This window comes from Acanthopagrus latus, chromosome 6 (assembly GCF_904848185.1).
Source record: "Acanthopagrus latus isolate v.2019 chromosome 6, fAcaLat1.1, whole genome shotgun sequence".
Lineage (NCBI taxonomy): Eukaryota > Metazoa > Chordata > Actinopteri > Spariformes > Sparidae > Acanthopagrus > Acanthopagrus latus.
In genome coordinates this window covers 8,961,400-8,983,398 of record NC_051044.1, presented here as the reverse complement: position 1 = coordinate 8,983,398, position 21,999 = coordinate 8,961,400, and the positions used below count along the sequence as shown (strand labels likewise).

The following is a 21,999-nucleotide window of genomic DNA, read 5'->3' as shown; positions in this document are numbered from 1 at the left end:
TAAGAATTTGTCAGAGACAGCATTTCACAAAGTTTGCATTGTGTCACCTACCTCAAGAACTTATAAAACCAAGCAATTTTGTCTCCATGGGTGACAAATACATCATAAGATTAGCAACAAGTAAGAAATCAGAGGAAACACTGTGCACAAACAGCTGCTAAATATTGCTAAGATACGCTGTAGACACAGAAACAGACAGACTGGCACCGCGATGGCGCAACAAACTGACAGTTTTAAACAACTTAATAGTGCCACTTTGTGAGAAATGTTGATGTACATTTACTTGCTAGTTTCTCATGATGTGTGGCCCAAGGATTGATCAGACAATGGAGAAAATAATATCAGTTGATGATGAAAATAATCTATGCCGCAGCCCGTTCAGTCTATCACTGTGCAAAAGGGTCTGCTGACATCTCTCTCTGCCTGGAAAAAGAAAGCCATCAAATAAGAATTCCAGCCTGTCTACCTGCAAATCTCCCTCCATCTGTGGATTAGATTTAAGTCCTCCAAAATCTTGGGCTGGTGCTACATCAGAGGATGTGCGGCGCCGGGGAAGTTACGTAACTCATTAAGACCTCACTGCTCTCTCCTGGGCTGGTTCTTCATCCCTCTAAACTTGCAGCCTTTGAGCAAATAAAGCCATATAAGAGGGTTGAAATATAAGACACCCGCAAACTCTGTAAAAACTTTCTGATCTAACAGCTTGAATTCAACTTGAGGGCAGCCCATTTGAACTGCGTCATTAAGCATCATTATTCCCATTGTTCTGCTTTCTAATCAGCGGTGTTATTCACCATCCCACGCAGTATAGTTTAACAATTATACGGGAAATAATAGGACACAGTTGGTAATGTTTTTAATTACAAGCGCTAAATTATAACACTCAGGTCTGGAACAACTTAATGAAATATTTGAGATGGCTGGTAGGATAAGTGTTGGTTGGAGAGGTTTGATCAGTTTTGTTACATGTCTGCATATTTTTAGCGCCACAATCCATCTCTTTTAGTCTTTCTTCCATAATATCTCCTTTGTCCTTCAGGAGGAACGTGGGGCTCAGGCTTCCATTACCTGTCTTTCATACAGCACATTAGAACAACATTGCTATGATTGGCATTCTGCATTAGCAATCCCCTCCCTAGCCCTTTTCCTATTGTCATTCCACAGCAGCACTGGGCTGCAATGTTCTCCCTCAGTCTCTCTGAACTGCCATGACAACGTGCTGGAAAAGCCTGACGAAGCCCGAAGGCCTCCTCAGTCAAGAGGGCTCTGCTCGCCTCTGCAGATGACTGCACTGTTTCATTTATTTTCATGAAGGAAAACAAAAGGCAAGATTGAACAGGGGATAAGGCAGCCCAGCTAAACACGCCTGAGAGACTGACCCCACACACTGTAGTCGGCAGCGCACAATTTGCCACAGGATTCTGTGCTGTCCAGAGCAGAAATGATAGAAATATTTCAGCATGGGTTTAATTACAGCCCCTGCTCTGGGTCCTGAAATAATGTCGGAGCTCACAGCTTGATGTTTACATGCTAGACTTGTGAAAAACTCTTGATGCAGATCAAAAAAGCTAATTCATCTCTACGTCCGGTAACATATTATACCGTTGGCATATGATTAATTGCTGCACTTTCTGTTGGTATTAAGAGAAATAGAACGCTATTTTTGAGATGTGTGCTTATCTGCTCTCCTGCCGGGAGTTGGATGGAAAGATTGAAGCCTCTCTCGTGTGTGTCCTGTAAATATGATGTTAGCTTAAATTAGCACAAAGACTTGAACTAGGGGGAAAAACAGCAAGCCTGGATCTACATTATATCATAGTACAAGTGTAAAAAAAAAAAAGGCAAGTTGTCATCGCGGTGAGGTTGCCAGAAAACCAGCGGGGACTCCAGCCTTGTGTTCTGTTTGTGTGTGAATTAAACAAACAAGATAAACATGTTAATTAATCAAATCCGGAGGGACCGTTTTGGCAGATTTTCGCTTTTTATGTTTCCCTATACCTCGATGATTAATTCTAAGCTAAGCTAACTTCCTTCTCATCTTGCCCTCTGCAAGAAAGTGAATTTAAATATACCAATCCTATGGAAAACCAATCCCTTTGAACCAGAGGAGCTCAGCAAATATAAGATTTTCAGCTGCTTTTAAGTACCTTGTTAATGAACAGCCAGAAGGGTGGGAATGTTGACTTGACCTCGGTGACTAACATAATCAATAGAGAGCATGAGCGAGAAGATTGGCTATTTCTGCATAGTTATTCTTAATTCCTGTCACCAGGTCATACTCTTTCTGACTCGTAAAATCCATTTTTCATGGCGGCTTGGTGATGATGAGTTGAGAAGTCTTGAGGAAAGAAGTAGTCTGGTGGTACATTCAAAGTAATTCCCTGTCCTCTCAGAACTCAGAAAGAGAAAATTCACCTTAGCATTTCTATTGTACGTCTAACACTTCACAAAATAAAACAAAATATATTTATAAAACATTTCCCCATGATGTTGGCAGAAAGCTCTCCTTTGGAAGCCTCCAACCATCGTTCATTGATGCCCACTTCTTTATGCTTTGAAAGTGCTGCATCTGCCAGACCATCAGAAGGAAGCGTGCCGAGGAGGCCTCTCGTCTCAGAGATCCCTCGCTGCTTTGATGCCTCATTAAACCTGCGGCCAATAAGACACAAAGAGAGGTGGAGAGATTACTGATGCAACGTATCTGAGTTTCTCGCTGGATGAGGCCCTTCAGGGCACTGGAGGAAAGTCAGCCGCTCGGTCTGGAGAAAACAAACTTTCACGCACAGCCATAACTTTGTATCTTAGACTGGCTCTTCAGCATCTTTGGTGGTGACGATGTGTTTATTTTATTCTTTCTGTGATGAAAAATGTGCGACCTTTCCATTTGTTTTTATTAGCTGCATCATAACTCCCTAGAAATATATTACAACAGGGTTAGCCAATCTAAAAGTAATGAAAGTTTGCTCCGGTAAAATATTTGGCTGACTTAAATATAAAAAAACAAACAAACCTACAAAGTAAAATTTCCTTCAAAGAATCACATTTGCATGTATACGCAGTCTTTAAGATTCAGTAAAAGCTCATTGGTGCCTTTATTTGTCTTGTACGAACAAAGTTAGGAGCAGAATCAGTTATGAGCTGAATTAGCACATCCTCGCTACATATTTCATTCATTATGCGCCTTTAATCAGCTGTTCTGCTCGCATATCTCATGATTCATTCACTGAGGTTTTTACTGTGCAACAAAAATGTCCACTTTACTTGAATATAAAATGAACCTGGGTGTGATTAAAAATAAGCGGTGGAAGTGGAAGAAGAGACAAGAGGTGCAGAGGATGTCTGGCTGTTACTGTCGATAATCTCGGGGATATGATTGTGGATGTGCTTTTAGCCAATGTGTACCCTCTGCCTCAACCTTGCCCGGAGCTAGTGTCGAGTTAGGGCAGCATGCCTGAGGCCTGGCCATGTCTGAGTGATTAGATAAAGCAGGAGAGGCCAAGCGGTGGAAGCCACAGCCAAGTTTATGCTGCACTGACCGCTCTGAGACCGGCAGCATGCTGTCACCACTTTTATTCACTCACAACACTTTTAAAGGAAATAAACACAGCGAGCGACCGCGCTGATTCGTGTAAACCTTTTCAGCACCGATTAATTCTCCAAAACGAAACATTTTTGCTCATTTGTGACACTCGTCATGCCTCAACCGTGAGCTATGACAGAACAGCTGGCTGGGGGACACTGTTCTATATTTCATGCTGTGTAAGTGCAGCTTTTTCTCTCCCCTCTGCTTTATGGTAATAAGATTCACTGAGGTGTCAAATACTGCTCTGGGCGTATTCCCAGCTCCCAGTTCAGGTCAGAAGAGACCAATGCTTCGACAGTTGCAGATGTAGCCACATCATGTCTGACATGACAGCGAGGTTTTGAAAAACGCTGCGGCAAAAACAGTGCAGCCTTTTTTCCTACACAAACAGGACGTCCTTTCAAAGACCCTGATTGCAGCATAACCTGAAAACGGACCCTAATTTAAATGAGACATATTTTCATATGCACATGAATCCATTACAGCCATGTTATCTATCCATCCATTAAATCAAACCCCCAGGTGCTGAAATGCATTTGGGGGGAAAATGCGGAGAAATTGGTGAAACAACAACAGTATGAGGTTCTTTTGCGAGCCCCGTTCCATTTTTCTCTCTGACTGTCGAGCAGAGACAAATGTTTTTCATGTTATTCACGCTGCACCAAACCAGCAGTCGTGGACCTCGGAGGTGTCCACAGTGGAAAGCCCACAGGTTTCCCCTCTTCCCTATCAGATGGTTTCTGCTCAAATCTTTGAAAATAAGTACACGAGTACGGTGACAGCGCTGTGCATGTGTGGTGTCAAAACCCAGATGTATGCAAAATCCTGTAGCTCGTGTGCAGATTCATACGAATAGTCACGATTTTCCTTGGAGAAAAGTAGCTTATAGGAGAGGTAAGCTTAAAGAATATGAGAATAGCTTCTGTTTTTTCTTCTTTTCCCTACAAAGATTCATGAAAAATGGATAACCAGGTGAATGATCCTTCTGGAGAAACGTGTGCCGGTACGAATCACAACAAGTGTAAATGCACAATATGATGACAATTTTTGCAAAACAACATTTGTTACGCAGATGCGCAGCCATTTCCCAGCTAATTGACAAGTTATAATGATCGAAAGTAATTTCTCTGAATTCCAGCCAAAGTGCCTCCACGCTCTGATGCCCACAGGAAAAGCGCCATCTGTACCACATTCCATAAACATTTTGCCATTTTCATTTTTAGACAAATGTGTTCTTGATGAGCAGGTTTTGTTTCATTATCTACCTTAATGAGTCAAAGGTTTTGTCCCACAGCTTTATTGACATTTTCTCGCAGGCTGTTAGGTTCTGTTTCGTGGTGGAAAATATATAAATTATAACGGTGCTGTGAGGCTTTCCCGCCAGTGTGATTGATGGCTTTGTGAGTGTTTTACATCGTCTGGATATGAAGTGGAGGTCTTTTCTCATAAAGTGAAAGAAATTAGCCCTATAGGAACCCGAGCCTATCCAATCCCAGGTCTTTTATTTTGCAAATGCTTCTTTTTGGATTATGTTTCTCTGAGGTAGCTACGCTCTTTTTAATCCCCTTACCTCGGTCTCTGGCAGATGTTTGCTTAATTTTGGCTCGCATGGTAGTAATTTATTTCTTGTCGAAGCCTTAATAGCGCAGAGCAGGTAAACAACAACTGCCGCCGAAATGGTAAACATGAGCTGATATAAGGTATAAAGGAGGATCAGTAATCAGACTCTGACTAGAACGCTCTCCTCTGTATCTACGCTGTCCTGTATGTGTGACCATGTGTGTTTGTCATCGCATGCCATTGTGCCCTCTCAGCCCCCGTGGGAACGGCACAGGCCGGACAATGCTCCCCTGACTTCACAGATGGAGTTTGCAATTGGATACCCCCAGTGCATAATCTTCTCATTACTTATCATGATGAACTGTGGCATGCAAATATCAATAAGGGACTGTGGTGAAGCAATCCAATTAAGGCCTAAAACCAGGAGTCTCATTAGTGCTGAGTCTCTGATAATGCAAATGACACCCTACTTGTAATCAACCTTGAATATAAATGGCCCCGGCAAATCCACCACTACAGGTGATTCTGTCTACCTGGATGTGATTAAAGACTCGAGTCAACACCGCTCTGTTTGAGATTTTAGAACAGAAATTAGCATTTTCTTCCCTTTTGTGTGGATACAGTGGCAGAAAATGATGCCGTGGAGAAAAAAATGTGTTTAAAATCTCAGCTGTTATCAGTGGGTTCTGAATTTCAGCTGCTGTGCTGCTCGTTACGCTACGTGCTTTGCATGTTGCCTCTGGCTGCAGACATTTTGTACACATGAGCATAAGGGTGAATCACAAGTTTATTATGAGATTAATACTACAATGATTGTTTGAAGAACAGGCAAGATCACGGACATCACAAAGTCTGCCATGCTGTGATTTTGATTTGATTCAGTTCAGCAACCTGCGAATGATCTGAGACAATATCAAAACATGGCTTAACAACAGCACATTATAACAAGAGTACAGACTCAATTATAAATGTCTCAGAGACAAATCGATTATTTTCTTGCAAGTCACCATTATCAGATTAGACTTGCAGCGTTTTACATTGCATAAATTAGCCTAAACAGCCAGCAGACTTTTCTTCAAATTTTGGCTTTACAGATTGCATGTATAGTGTTTTCTTATCCACTACTGTGCCACTACAGCTCTCAGCAATATACCACAGTTAATTTTAGTCAGCATTAATTTTAGCCCGCATTGTTGAAACAGAACAGCTAATATTGTCGCAGCGAGAGCAACAAGTTAGCGGACTGCCGGGTGAGATGGCCTGTTTGTCTGTTGACCCTTTCTTCTCTCCAAAATCCGAAATTATTTCCACAGTGTTGATTTATTCCTGGGAGCGGAGTAAATATCAACATAATCTTGTTCTTGGCTTCTTTCCATTTTCATCATGGTGCTAGCTCTGTTTGAATCTTTAGCAAGGACGTGAGCTTGAACAGACATCCCAGGGTGATTTCAAAATAAAGGTACCTCTTAGAAAAGTTATTTTTTTCATTATTTTTTTTTTTTACTTCATTTTTTACATCAATAATATTAGATTATTGAACAATAAATGCACATGTCAACCACAGTATGGTAAAGGTCGTGGAAATATTGTAGTTACAACACATGAAGCATGATGATGATTGAGATTAGACAGATACCCACAAAATTACATTTAAAATGTTTTAATGTTGCACACAATGCAGGAAAATTCCTTTTCCACTGTCACATTCATCAAAAAATGGTAAGGAATAGAAGACCTTCAATTTTCAGTTAGTACATCATTTTTATCGACATTTACGTCACATTTGTGTCAGTTATTCCTAGCTGGATTGAACATTGATTTTTTGTAATATGATTGATAATTTAACATGGACTCAGATAAGTTCAGAAAAATAGACTGGTTTAAGCTGCTTACCTGCCCAAAATAATCCATTTAAGTTTATTTAAGTTTTTGCTAAAATTTTAATTTGAGTCCATTATGAGTTGGTGATGCGATCCAATCTCAGGCCAGTCTCACTTGTAGTTATCTGACAGCCCTTAGCAGCGCACTGTTACTGTATATAGCACAATATGAAAAACACTGAAGAGTTTATACACTTTCTAGGGCTCCAGATATCCTTGAATTATTCAGAAAAACTAAAAACAAGCACATCATCACTGAAGTAAGGCAGAGTCAACTGTTAAACTGGGCCATGTGCTTTGAGTGGAGGTAGATTCCCTTTCTTCAGTGTGCTGAGATCGACTCCTTGAGGCAAAAGAAAACCTAGAAGACCAACACTGACCGGGCACAGAGCTGTGACGGAGGAGCTTGCCAAATGAGCCGAACTCCGGGTGGGTGCTGCTGCCATGTTGCCAGGGGAAAAGATGGAGGGAGCTCATTGTGGCCTTATGACCCCCACAGGGAACAAACAGGATCAACTAAATAAGCAGTAAAGTAAGGCAAACACTATAGGGAAGACTGCTAAGTGCAGAATTGTCCAATATAGAGGTAATTCCTTGGGCACTGGACTACATCCTCCGTTTAGATGAAATAGTCTTCTTTAAACTGCAACAGGGTTAACTACTGTTCACTTTAAGGGTCAGCAAACACTTTGTGGTAACGGCGAACACCCCTGTATTCACATCTAAAGCGGTGCCCTTTTGGAAAAAAAAAACATGGTTTTTTAATGTCTGTTCAATCTTCGTCGGCTTTGAAATTGTTAATGACTTCTTCTTATTGAGTTGCAGTGCAGTGGAGAGGATGGGTCAGCACAAGCAGCCTATCATCAGAGAGGCAAGGGAGACATGATGCAACAAAAATGCAACCTGACAGAAGAAAATCCCTCTGAGGTGTTCAAGTCTGCCTGCTGCTCCCTGTGGTCATTTCACATCAGCTGCAGGGACCCTTCGTAGCTTCAGGCTCGTAGACACACATGAGGGTTTGTTTCCATAATGTCAGATAAATGGCTGACATATTATAAACAAACATGCGGTGCAGTCTTAAAGGGAACGGTCCATCCACAAATGAAAATTCAGTCATTACTTACTCACCCCCAGTCCGATAGAACATCAGGTGAAGTTTTTGTAGTACCAGGTCGATGTGTATTTTTTCTGCTTTTCAAGATCTGAACATCTTCAGAAAACTTCGCCACACTATCTGCAGTATTTGGCGTCTGGCTATCGTGCTGCCAAGTCTTCTCAGCAATACCAGAACATTTCTTTGAATCTCCCTGGTTTTTTTCTTTGTCATCTGCTTTATCATCTTCTTGCCTTTACACCAGGCTCAGCAGAAGTACAACTTCTCAGGCGTGTTTGATTTTGTCAGCTCCAGTCTGGCAGTGCAGGCTTGCGTAAGGTGAAGCTGTCCGAGATTTGGCAAGGGTAGAATCAGAGTGCTGCCCTGCCAGCAGCCAATGGGAGCTCAGTTCAAGTTGGAGAAAAAGCCGATGAACTGGAAGAAGAGTCATTTTTAACAACATTCCACTCAGAGATTTCACATCAGCAGAGATTGCCAAATCCAACTCCTCCATTCTTGACTTTACAGTTTTATTCAAAGGGAGAAACAGAAGCAGAAAACGCGTGCACCAGTGGCAGAGGTACATTTGATGTGTCTTTTGCCTGTTATCTCGGAAAGTCTTGCCTCAGCTGCCCTCTCTGAGTTTGACTCATAAACCCGGTGTATAATTGTAATATAACAAAAGTTTGAGGGACCACAGCTGTGTGAGAAATAACATCACTGTAATAACTCCATGTGTGGCACCATTACAGCAATATTCAAAGCACTTCAGATCGGCAGTACTTCAGATTATAGCTACCCTCTTTCATAACTGCAGAATCACCATCTAGTTAGACACCAGCGTCATTTCAGATTGATCAGACTGACTGAAAGTTAAATGTTGTGATAATTATCATCTGCTGTCATGTTCAGCATTAATGTGCTGAGTTTGACTTGAGAAAGGGTGTATCACAGTATGAGATCAAAATGAATTAGATTAAACTGACAGTTTTTCGTTAATATACTCTGAATCTGCCGTATTTCCTGCGATGGTCAAACTGATGTGCAGCATTAAAGGATACAGTTTATAAATTACATATTCTGAAATTGGAGAAATTAAAACATTCGTCCACGATTGATAAATCATTGATAGATCTCTGTTTTTGTCATTTTCAGTGTGGACAATGTTCGAGTGCAGCAAGTCTTTTGCATATTAGAACAGAAACACAAGAATATTTTGTATTGTGTGAATATGAAATTATATAAAATACAAAAAAAACACACAATACAGGCAGATAAATGCATTGCCTAGCCACATCCATCTCAGGTGCGTCATGTATGCTAGCTGCCTGGAGCCTTCACAGTGTTAACTACAGCACACAGACAGGGTTAAATGGTTCAACTGTTTGCCCGCTAATTATGTCGCTCTAAATATGCGTTGATAAATACGATCTGAACTAGAGCGCTCAGATAACACCCAGTTTGGACCAATGCAGATTGTTAGCTAGGTTTACAGACCATCAATAACATTTCAGCAGTGTAGATTAGCGTTTAAGTCACTAGCCTCTGAAAAATTAAGTTAACAAGTATCTAATGGACCAGCTTACTGTGTTGTACTTGGTCTGAGTCTAATCAGAAGAGCATTCGTGCTGATTTGGGTTATTCCTGAATTCATAGATTAGAGATCTGATACCCCGAAAGATAATTGAATCTCAACTAGACTATTACCTGCTAGCTGTATCTGAATTTGCTTGATTTTCTTCCCTTAAAAAAATAACAAAATTAACCAATTAAAGTACAATTAAAGTGCCGTATTGATAAATAGTATCAGTAGGAGAAGTAGTACTGTTAAAACTTGATACCCCTCCCTACACATGATCGTGCCCTGTTTCCTGTAGGAGTCAAACTAATGTTCAAGGGTGCAGTATATACATCAAATATTTACAGGAAACACACACAAAAAAAAGAAACTTTCATCTTTCACTGAATTAAGGCACAAAATGCAATATGCGTACATTGGACGGGAATACATTAATGCCAGAAACAGAATACCTATCTTCTCTAATACACTTTCATGTCATTCAGCAGCTTCAGACAAGCGGCTGTTAGTGTCAGCATGTAACCAGATTACTAAATTATTCTTTATAGTGAAACTTGATGTTCTGTGATGTGCTCCAACTGTGAACCTTTCAATTCATGTAAGAAGTAAAATGGAGCTCATTAGCAGGACGACGGGAGAGGGATTTGTGGCAGCTTCCTATATACTACAGGGGTTAACACAACCTATGATTCTGGCTTGACGCACACTAATGGTAGATCAAAAATTACAAATAATTTGAGGAAATGTGTCCTTTGATTTCAGGCAGTGGTGGACAAAAGCGTGCTTTCCATTTTCTAGCTGTGAAACTGGAGATTTCGCTGGCTGACATGACAGCTGAGATGATTAAATTGTCTGAGTTGGATGAATGCTCTCACTCTGGCTTTGGACTTTGTTAAGTGTTTCCAACCGTTTCATTTTAAAGTGAGAATCTTGTAAGAGAGGTCAAAAATGTGCATTTGATGGCTACATGTGAGATAAGACACTGGAGCTAAAGCTTCAAGTCCCAGGCAAAAACTTGGTGCTCTCACCTGCTGATGATCCAACTGGAAGAAAGGCAAATAAAGAAACGGCACCGTCTGTGTATTATGGTGATATGGAGTTAGTTATTCTTAATAAGTAGATGACAGGCACAATAACATACGTATTGCAAGAACAATTTAGTTTTATGGCTTAGCTTTCATGTCTGAACATATTTCTTAATATTCGTATGTTTTCAATTAAAGATTTTTTAGGATGATACATATATCTTGTGTGACAATGAGTCTAACTTCCCCAAACAGAAAAAAACCAACATTTTTTTTGTTAGCCTCAACTCTGATAGCATACAGGCCCAACTCCCACACAACATTTATGCTAGTCATGAATGGAACAGCAAAATAATATTGTTGAATATTGATGTGCACCCTGGCCCTGTAAGTAGCGCCCAGTTACAGCACACCAAGGCACAGTCTGATCCATTCCATACACCTGTGCTCTTGGATTTTTGGTTTCCGAAAGGTTAAAACAAAAAATTAAACCACCCTCCAAATCCTATAAATGCTAAGTATCACCAAGTTACAGGTGAATTGAATGTTTGGGTGTGTTGGACTTCAAGGGTATTAGTAGGCCTAGTAAATCCATGAAACCCATGAAAAGTGCTTGTTTTTGCTATTCCTAGGCTCAAATTGTTAAAAGTGTCTGAAAACGTTATGGGAAGGATCTCTACAGAGTTGACAAATAGTGAGTCCCCTTTTTGGCTATGTTAAGACTAGGGATCGACTGGAATATCCAGATTGTATTTAGATTGATTTTAGGAGGTCTCGACAGCAAAACCCACATCTGGAGGTGGTTTGACGTGTGATTCATGGGATGGGATTTCTACAGATCAGTTCTCTTCAGTTGTGTCGCACATCAAGCAATGGCACTGTCAAATCCAAAGAGACGGAAGTGAATCAGAACCACTGAGCAGAATCCAGCAGCAGGTTTGTGGAGAGTCAAGCTTAAATGAACAGAAACTTCTCTGCGACTTGACAGTGTGATTGTTTGGAGAGTGATGTGTTCAGTCTTGCCTTGTTGGAATGTATCATCAGCATACAGAGTTGTTGATGCCTACGTTTGTGACCATAGCGTCCGAAAATCCGCTCAAAATCTGCTCACCTGCAAATAATAGTTCGGGAACTTTTGTTTTAGATTTGATTGAGAAACAAATTTGTTTTGACTGCAGCCTGGTCATTTGTTTGGCCGCCCAGAAACCAGCCCTTGCTCAGCTCAAGGCCACCAGACTCCATAGACAAAAACAGAAATTTTACCTCACAGAATGAGCTGTTGGTCTACTTCTGCCTTGATTTCTTAGAAACATATTGTATCAGTCTATACATATTTACCAGTTATGTAATAAACTACAGCCCGGGTTCAAAAATACTGTATTACCCTTAGAAAAAACACATAAGTGTTTCACTTCATGTTTAAATCATTTTACTCCTCCTCCAGCTCCTCCCTTCGTATTTGTCTGCTTTCACATAGCATTTAATGTACATAATGTGAATCCATTTAACCATTACAGCTCTGAAGAGGATTTTCTGTGACAGCTCTGTCGCTTTAATCTGACTTAAGTTATAGGCGGGCACCTATAGAGGTGGCCATTTTTTCACCGAGCATCCTCTCAAGCTCAGTCGGCTTACAATCATTAATATGATAGTGGGCTGAGACTCTGAAAAGCTTTGAGCAGCCTTGAAGAAAATCCAATTATGATCTTTGATTCCTCTCCAGAAACAGATTACCTATCTCACTAATGACATTTTCCTTCCCATTCATGCCCTCTTTAAATGAGACGATTGAGAGACTGCGTGGGTGTTCCGAATGTGCAGGGGTGGTGATGACTATCTATTCCTTACAGGTCTATCAGATGGACAGGTCGCATTATGTATAAATGCTTTTCTTGAGATTCCCAGCCGCATGAGATCAACTTCATGAGGATTATTTGAAACCCCTCCATATATTAAGTGAGGGCAAGAGGGGACAAGAGGATTTTTTTTCCTGCTGCAAGGATTTTAATTCAAGTGAAAAAGAAGGCAGACTGACAACCGCAGAAATTTTTATTTACAATAACGGGGCCCTTCATCAGCTGTCGCAGACTGGGCATGGTCTGTCAGCTTCACGCAAGTCTCTGTAGATGAAACTAGTGAAAAAGAGCTGAAACTGAGCTTGTAGCATAATTTACCCACTCCTGAAAATATCCTTAATATTTAGGCACTGTAGCACCAAAGCTAAACTTTTCCACAATGTCAGCCTTTTTAACTATCGCCACTGTGTTCGTATCCATTACAGTCGTCTCCACTTTTTCTCCTTGAATGAAAAAAAAGTTTCACTGTCTTTTAAGTGATGAATAATTCATAGCCTTACAGCTTACTACAGCTATTAAGCATTTCAAACCCCTGAGGGCATCGCACTAATAATTAGATCCTGGAAAGCTGTCTTTACAGTGATCATACTGGGATCAAATACTGCAGAGTTTGCAAATAATAGTGTGTGCATTCCTGTGTGTTCACTGTGCTGTGTGCTGGTAGCAACAGATGCAATGTAACTGAGTACATTTATTCAGGTATTTACTTTTTCTGCTACTTTATGCTTCTACTTCACCACATTTTGGAGGCAATTATTGTACTTTTTACTCTACTACATTTATTGGATAATTTAAGTTAGTAGTTACTTTGTACGTTACATACTGCATTAGAACTAAATGTGTATTTTAAAGTTGATTTCTTTTATTGGTAGTTAGATACAACACCATTATGTGCAGCAGGAGGAGTGTGTCCTCAGCACTCTGGCTTCATGGATCTGCAGCCTGAAGCTGGGTTCACACATAATCCTTCTCGCGCAATCTCATGGGGAAGCAGACATAAACAAAATGGATTTTAACTGGCTGTGGTAATGTGTTGCGGTAAGAAAACAAAACCAAGGCAGAGGCTAAATGAGTCTGGATGAGTGGGGAGATGCGGTCAACATAGGTTTTCTATTTTTCAGCGAGGGCTGGAGCTGAGAGTTTAAGTTTCTGTCAATTGTAGTAGGCGAGCCAATGTGAGTCTCAAGGGTTAGAATGTTTACCATTGTTTGGCAGCACCGTCAGCTACTCTGGGATGCCTCTCTCAGAAAGTACCAATGTAATCATCCAGGTTTTAAATAGTAAAGGTCAAATATTTGATATTGCCAGGTTGTTCCTGATGAGTCTACCAGATGAGGTGCAGTGTGCAGGGGGACTGGACATTACAAATTGGGAGGATTTTTTTTTTTTTTTTTAAACAACATCCCTGAAAGAACTGAACCTCCAGGATTTTTCAAAGTTTTCTCTCTATCTTGTGGGATTTCATGTCTTATGACATGATGTGGCTGGAGGACAGCATGTCAGTCACTATGTAATATACCAAAGTGTAAGTACAGCACCTGCACAAATATTCCTGCCAGTGTATCTCTGATTCTACCTCCAAAGCTCTGGCATTATTACGGGCACATTGGCACTCAGGTGGAGTCCTCGCTGCCAACCATTAGAGCTCCACACCTGAGGCTAAGTGAGCAGCAGTAACACAGGCCCCAGAAGAACCAGCTCAGGTTTGCTGTGTTGTTGTTGCTCTTTTCTTCCTTCAGTTAGAACGAGGCGTTCTAGTTTATTCAAGGGATTGCTTTTTGTTAACGTGCATCAATGTGTAAAGTGTTGCAGAACATAGAGCATTAGTGTATATCTCTGTTGATTTATTACAGTAAATGTCAGTAGTGTTTCAACTTAAGCTTTGAATTTTTTTAGAGCTGTCCTTGATCCGGCAGCTTTGCAAAGAGCGAACACAAGGGCATGTACAGTGGATCTCCGCGGAGAGAAGCAGAGCGATGGTCAGATGGGAAGATGGACAGATCGACGGGCAGAGGGCATGGTTGACTCCTCTTTTCTTCCTTGTCTCGAATGATCAGAATCTTCATTGGAATTCGGGAACATACACGGCCGGGTAGTTAGCATGTCTCCAAGGTTAACATTTTTGATGCAAGACTGAGGGATTCAGCGAAGTGCTCCTTTGAAGTGTCTTGTTGGAGTCAGAAGGGAGGCTGCGAGGCTGTTGAAGACTGTCTACGATATTGACATTAAAACTCAACACATAGAATGATGCCAATTGAAATTTCATAGTGTTCCCTTCGGGAAGCTGGGGAGTTGGGCATGCCAGTGTGAGATGAATAATGAAACTTCCCTCGCTTTGCTCATTTTTTATTTAATGTGGAACTCTCCTTTGTTGCTCCCGAAGCTCCACGGGGGCCGGTGTGCACGTAATACAGTTGTGGAGTCAAAAGAAAAGAGTCAAGTTCTTATTTCATATACGCATGAAATTGGGCACAAAGGTTAAATGATTATGAAGAGGCTTTGGTTGTGGATTGACGGATCACTGCTGGCTTTCACTGTTGTTTGTGATGACGTGGTGGATGTGTAAGACAGGTTTTTGTGATGAATTTAGGACTCATTTTATTTAATTCTCTGGGATTGACGAAGGTGCCTTGAGATATGATTGAGTCATATTGTTGAATGTGGCTTGTTGCCCCCCCCCCACTGCAGTCAACAGGTACGTCATCCGGCCAGCTCAAAGAAAGCATCTCAATGTGTCGTGAGTTGCTTTTCATATCCTCCTTTTGTGTAATTGTTCCTCCTGTGTTCTTGCTTCCCACACCTGCTCTGCATTTCCATCACCCCCTTCCCCTGTCTCTACTGTTTTTCCATATATTTCCCTCACCTGTGTTGCGCCACCTCACTCCACCTGCACCTCATCACCTCCTTGTTTGTGTGTGTGTATAGTCGTTCTGCTTGTCTTTGTCAGTTCATCCTGTTTCTCTCCTGTGTTCCTTCTCGTGTAATCCTCCTGTGTGGTTTCCTGCATGTTTCACCTGAGCCTGTTCACACCAGTGCCTTCCATTGTTCTCCCCGTTTTACCCTATGGTATGTTTCTGTTTATTTTCATTCCTCCTCTTTTTACTTAGTTGTACTTTGTTGTTCTCAGTTGGTACTTTTGTTGGCTACTTTGTTTTTTTTTTGTATTACTTTTCCTGATTTTTGGCTTTTCAATAAAATCTTATTTTCAGTTGCTTATCCTGCCTGCCTCCCATGTGGTTCTCTGTTTGGGACCTCACGTTTTCACTAAGTGTAACAAAAGAACTGACCAATAGTCATTCCAATAAATGTTCCGCCTGCCAAACACAGTAAGAATAGCCGACAAAAGATTACCGTCCATCTTAATGTTTGTTATACAGATGTGTTATTGGCTTATGATCTATTACTGCTCTTCCATTAGGTCTAAATCATTCATCATTCTTCAGTGCAAATAAGATATAAATATTGAAACAAACTTTCATATCTTACAACAATAATAAGGCTTCAATGTGTCTCTGTTGTCAAAGGGTATTGGTATAAGAAAGATTTATGAAATAGCTTTGACATTGCTGCTTGCAGCCAACAGGAAAAAATGAAAAGTAGAAGACAGGAGGGCCCCTCCTACACAGGAGTACACCTCACGATCTGGGCACCGAGCTCCGTGAGATCTTCTATTTATGATAATGCCATTTTCCAGAGAACTGATACCTCGGACGGCGAAGCTTTTATACATAATGATCTGTTATCTTCAACACAACTTGGGGACAACTGGGGCGCAGGTTAGGTTAGATGTGCAGCATCAGCTACAGTTACCCTGGCGATGTACCCTGGTAAGATGTGACCAAACCGTCGTAACCTTGACACCACAGGGTTGCCTCTCTAACCACAAATAAGGATTTCTGGTACCGGCCTCCGTTCGGTGCCTTGAGCTCTTTGCCACGTTCCCAATTCCCGAGCATTTTCTGCTGTGTGGCAGGGTGCACACTCCTGCTGAGGGTGGCAACTGCCATCATCAGGAAGTGCTGTTGTCATGAGGGGGTGTTGTTGATCTGCAACAGTGTTTGGGTGGGTGGTGCATGTCAAGTGGCAGCCACATGAATGCCAGGATTCAGGGTCTCGCAGCAGAATATTGCATTGTAAAGAGATGATCAGCGTTATTCACTTCACCTGTTAGTCCTTTTAATGTTGTTCTGATCAGTGTATATTTTTTTTATGTTCCGGGTTCAGCCTGAACCAATACATTGTCGGCAATAAGTTAACTATAAAACAACACTAGCATTACTCTTAAACTGTGGCATTTAGACATCTTTAACGATACACTGTGGCTTTGTAATAAAAACCCTCTTCTGAGATCACAACCTCATTTTGCCCCCACGGGACTTTTTTGTCTGTTTCAGAGCTATAACCTGGGATGTAGCCTGGACAGAGCACGGCTAAACCTCCTGCTAAAGTGTACAAGCTCTTTGCGGAATTAGAAGCCAGGCTGCAGCTCCCGTATGAGACTGATACTCAGCCGGTGATGTACCGTTCTAATATCTATCCAGACAAAATGGCACATTTGCTGTTTTTCATTCCTCTGTGTGCAATAGTTGTCGACTTTATGCATTCAGGCAGTGATACTGGGACTCAACACAACAAGACTTTTTAAACATCTGTTGTTTTCCATTTGTCAGAAACACCTGCCCTACCTGCTCCCCTCTCATCCGCCATTCTCTCTCTGTCGCTACGTCTCCTCTGTTCTTTTCTGCCTGAGTCATCTGGTAGTGTTACAGAGCAGCCTCCAGGGACTCCGTGCCCACCTCTGAATCATAGCCCACCTCCCGAAAGGTTAATAACATAATGAAAAGTCAAGGGCATCTGTTTGAGCCATGCCACAGCTGAGTGCTGTGGAAGCAAAAAAAGCAGGAGAGAAAAGTGCCAGGGTGGTGGATTGGATTTTGATTTAAGTAAACAAAGGTGCTCACCTACTTCAAACCTTAGGAAGGAGTGACGTTTAAAGCAGTGGAGCTTGGAGATTTGAGCTTTTGGCTTTTTTTATGAGATCATGAGGTCAAGGGGCAAGAGGGCTGTTTGTGTCTCCCATTATGATATTGTCTAGAAGTATTTGATGGCAGGGGAGATGGTGTGTGCTGCCAAATATTGAGAAGAATAGGGTTGCAGGCCAGGCCGTCAAAAGAAAAATGATTCCTGTATCCTTTCGTGATGTGAATTGAATCTTCGGCCCTGCCTGCTGCAGAATTACTGTACTGCTGTGCACGGCGTGACGTCGTGGCTCATTTTTCTTTTCATTAAGAAGAAGTGATCTCCCAAAAGAAGAACGGCTGCTCGCACATTTAAGAAAAGTTGGTATTAATTTAAAGGCCTTGTTCATGAGGTTTCCTCCGAGAGTGAGAACGGTCCACCTGTGAGACTGTAGAATCAGTGAGTCATGCTAATTAGCAATTACATCCACAATCACCCATGTTAATTCACTTAGGGGGAGGTCAGTGTAATTCATTCTCATCTCCAGAAACTAGGACTGACGTTAAATTAATGCACCTAAAAGAAGGAGCATTTAAGAAGCAGTCTCCCACTCACAGGGGCAGACACGGGCACACACAGTTATCTCTGTACCATTTGATTCTTTCATTCAGTCTCTAGATACACACACACACACGCACACGCACGCACACACACACACACACACACGCGCTTTCTGTGTGAATCGTTAGCTCTCTCAGGTTCTCTTGTCACGGAAATCTAATTTCTCCTCAAGAACAAAGATCCAATCTCTGTCTAACACACATGTCAACCCTTGGACAAATGTCTTGTGGGAGAGCTTACTTGATTTTCCGCTTGTCTCTTCTCAAACGACATCGTGTGCCTGCACAGTTACAACTTTTGCCATGTACATCAAATGCAATCTCCAGAAGAGGGAATATTCAAAGTCAAACATCATCACATAAATTACAGCATGACGGTACTGGATAGTTGAGGTCAATTCAGGTATCGATATTTGGACTACTAGTTTTTGTAGAAGCCGTTGGAAGCAAGGTGGCATTCAAACCTCATATCCAGTTACAATCCAGATTTAAGGGCCACCCACACCAAGAATGATCCCTGTAGCCATAACGATAATGATAACGACGTGAACAGATATTAGCGCCAAGCAGGTGCTGCACGCTTCAGATGATTCGGAAAATGGATTTTGAGAGCCTGTTAATGCCGTGTGTTGCACAGAGAAATGTACGAATCAACCCCAGAAGGAAAAGGTTTCATGAAATTCTTCATAGAATATAGTAGTTCAGAGAATCCAGCACTCAGGTTGACAGTCAACATCAGCAATCAGCACCAAAGACCATTTTGCAGTATGTCTCAGGTAAAAAGACGATTTTTCAGCTTAATATTCATTATGTAAGCGTTTGATACATTTTATTAATTCATTGAGAATAGCCTGCACCATCTAAAAAGTGTTTTCTAAACGTCCCAGTTAGCTCACATAAAAGAGGTAGAATTTTTTATTATAAGCTCTCCTGCAATGTTATATTGGAGACTAGTGTCCTCAAAATTAAGCTTATTGACAGCCCTGTAAATACAGATGGATTTTTATTGGCTGTCAGAGGTTCCATCGTTCATCAGATTACTCTGATCCAGACGATATTGTTTGACGCTTTCATTGTCATTATCATTGTGGATTAATTTACACGGATGTATTTTTTATATTCTACAGCTGTCTGATAGAGCTGAAGGGTAAATTGGGTCCAAAACACGAGCAGGACATTCAACATTTAAAAAAAAAAAAGAGCTGGTGGACAAACTGCTGTATGGACTAACACTGTTTCATTACTACTGTACATCCAACATATGTCGGCCAGGTTTTTTATTCATTCATTGGCTGATTTATCAGTGTAGCTCTCATGCAAACATGATAAAAAGTAATATCGTTTACAGTATTTTTTTTTTAAATGTTAACAAAACCCATCAACATTAAGCATTATAATTCAAGAGAAGAATACACTTTCACATTCTAAGATGTAGAGATAAACTCAAATATCACATTTTATTTGCATAAAGAGCAGGACACACCACAGGGAACCTTAAAAGAAATTCAAATGAAAAATATCTTTGGGGAAACAGAATACCTGCTAATATGTCCATTCTGCAGCCATACAAGTAATTGCAACGGGCAATTAAGAATACATTTCAGAGGCAAAAGGACAGCACGCAATCCATCACAATGTTCAGATGCCCTATCAAGAGATTACTTGATAAGTTGCCCTGCCTAATCTAGTTAACACAGTAATTTTTCAGATTTAACGATTCATTTCCTCTACAAAGTCCTGACTGTGGACGCTCTTCTTCTAAAATGGGAGAGCGAGCTGCATCAATCGTGTTGAAATAGTTCCTCTTGTTGTTGTTGATGTTGTTGTTGTAATTCCTATATTGTGTCTGGGAACACAGCTCGTTAATACCAATTCTAAAACCTTACTCCACTTTTTACACAATCATTATAATGATTTATACATTTTTGTTACAAACAAACACTCTGCATGTCTGTTCGGTGTTTTCTAAGCAGAGTGATTGTTGGGAGCACCCAGAGCCCTGTGCGATTGTTGTCATTTATTTACACACTGCACAAGTCGTATGAATTCTCCCATCTGCATTTGCAGATAAACAAAAAATCCATTCCAGAGGCTTTGCTGTTTAAGCCTGGAGTTCAATTCCAGCTGACAGATTCGGAGGAGATTTTCTTGGCGACCTGCACTTTTACTGTTAACCGCAGAATGTGAACCAGTAACCCTGGACATGGAGTAAATTGCATCAGATGCTATCATCAATCTCTCTCTGTTAGCAACATGTCTTATAAACTTAATAGAGAGCGAGCAGCTGCATTGTGCTGTATCTCGGTCACACAGGTCTCTTCAGAAAGTCTTGTTTGACAGTTCATGAAAGACCTTGTATGACACACATGTACTACATCGAGGGTGAGGTGATATATTTCCCCTCTTCTCCTTTTTTGAGTGTAATTGTTGGTTTCTTTTTTTTTAAAAATACGTTTCTGTATCCGATGGAAAGCCTGTATGATCTCATTTGCACCAGTTAAGCCTCCTTTGTGTTGATTTTTACTCATCTTTTATCCAAGGTTTTAGAAAAAGTAGCTCCCCCTTAAGTAAATGCTTTGAAGGATAACACCCAACATTATTATTTTTTGTTTTAATCAATCTGACTTTAAAGCCCTTCACAGAACCAAAACAGCTACTCCAACACTCACTAATGATCTACTACTGGGCTGCTAGTGTCGAGGATTGCTCTATTTTAATCACTCTTGATCTCAGAAGAGCCTTTGATACAGATGATTGCTCCATTTTATTGACCAAAAAAAGCAAAAAAAACACACAGTTTTGACTCCATTGAGATTTATAAGAACCTCACTGGTGGGTTTTTTCTTTCATCCGATCAGGTGTTCAACATGGTTTGATTCTTGATCCTTTATAGTTCTCAATAAATATAAATCCATTAGTCATTTAATTGAAAAAAAGATTTTGCAACTGTTTAGGTAATCTATTAAGCATTCAAGCAAAAAGGCCAAACAATTTTCCGCTTCCAGGGATTAAATAAATCTCACACATTTCACAGTTTCAAAATAGCTTCCAGTAAAAGAAAATTCTGCAATCTTCAAGTAGATTTAGCTCACTGCTCTGAGACTAATTGCATCCCAGCATCCCAGAAACTTCAACCAAGAACAGTTTTTAGGGAAAAAAAAAACTTTCAACTTAGAATTGTCGATTATAATAACAAAGTAAAGAAACAACAATTTGTTTCTGGGACAGTTTACATTCACTTGGAGAACTTGTTTTTCAGGACAAAATTAAAAGTTTTACCTAAAGAAACTTAAAGGTCCAACAATAAGAAATGTAATGTTTCAACCTACCTGTTTTTTGCAGAAATGTGAATTGCCAACTTATTTGGGAATTTGGCTGGTATATTTATAATTGGATGGTAAAATAAAAACAAAAAAACACTTGTGGCAGAGGTCAGAAAAATAGCACTAAAAAAAGAGACATCAGTGCCACAAGAGGGGGGCAGAGTGACACCAAAGTGTTGACCATTAACCCTTCAGAAAATATGTCTTAGTCCAGTTTAACACCAGAACTGAGATTAGGTTAAAGAATGTTTAGTTAAATTGGAAGGATTTGTTGTGGCCCATCTGTGATGATTGAAGATTTGAACAACTTTGTCCATCACCTCATGACAGAAAACTGTCCTCAATTCAGAGCTCACAAACAACATGAAGAACAAACACAAACATTTCCATAAAAGAATAAGAGCAAGTGTGCAAAGCTGCGTTAAAAAGCAGTGAAAGTCGTTTTGACCTTGTTTAAAATGGATCTGCAGTGGAAATGAGGGTTTTTGTGAGTTCTCTTTCTGGTCAGAGGTGCTCTGAAG

General features: G+C 40.7%; 1 protein-coding gene across 5 annotated transcripts in view; it reads left to right on the top strand.

Moving 5' to 3' along the window:
* The window catches only part of slc16a1a (solute carrier family 16 member 1a), a 119,270-nt gene that overhangs the window by 64,387 nt on the left and 32,884 nt on the right, over nt 1-21,999 (top strand). The window contains exon 2 of one of the 5 annotated variants that reach the window (XM_037102227.1): nt 16,971-17,089. The exons of the other annotated variants lie outside the window; for them this stretch is intronic. The gene's annotated coding sequence lies outside the window, so the exon portion shown is untranslated. The remainder of the gene's footprint in view (nt 1-16,970; nt 17,090-21,999) is intronic. 5 annotated transcript variants of the gene reach the window in all.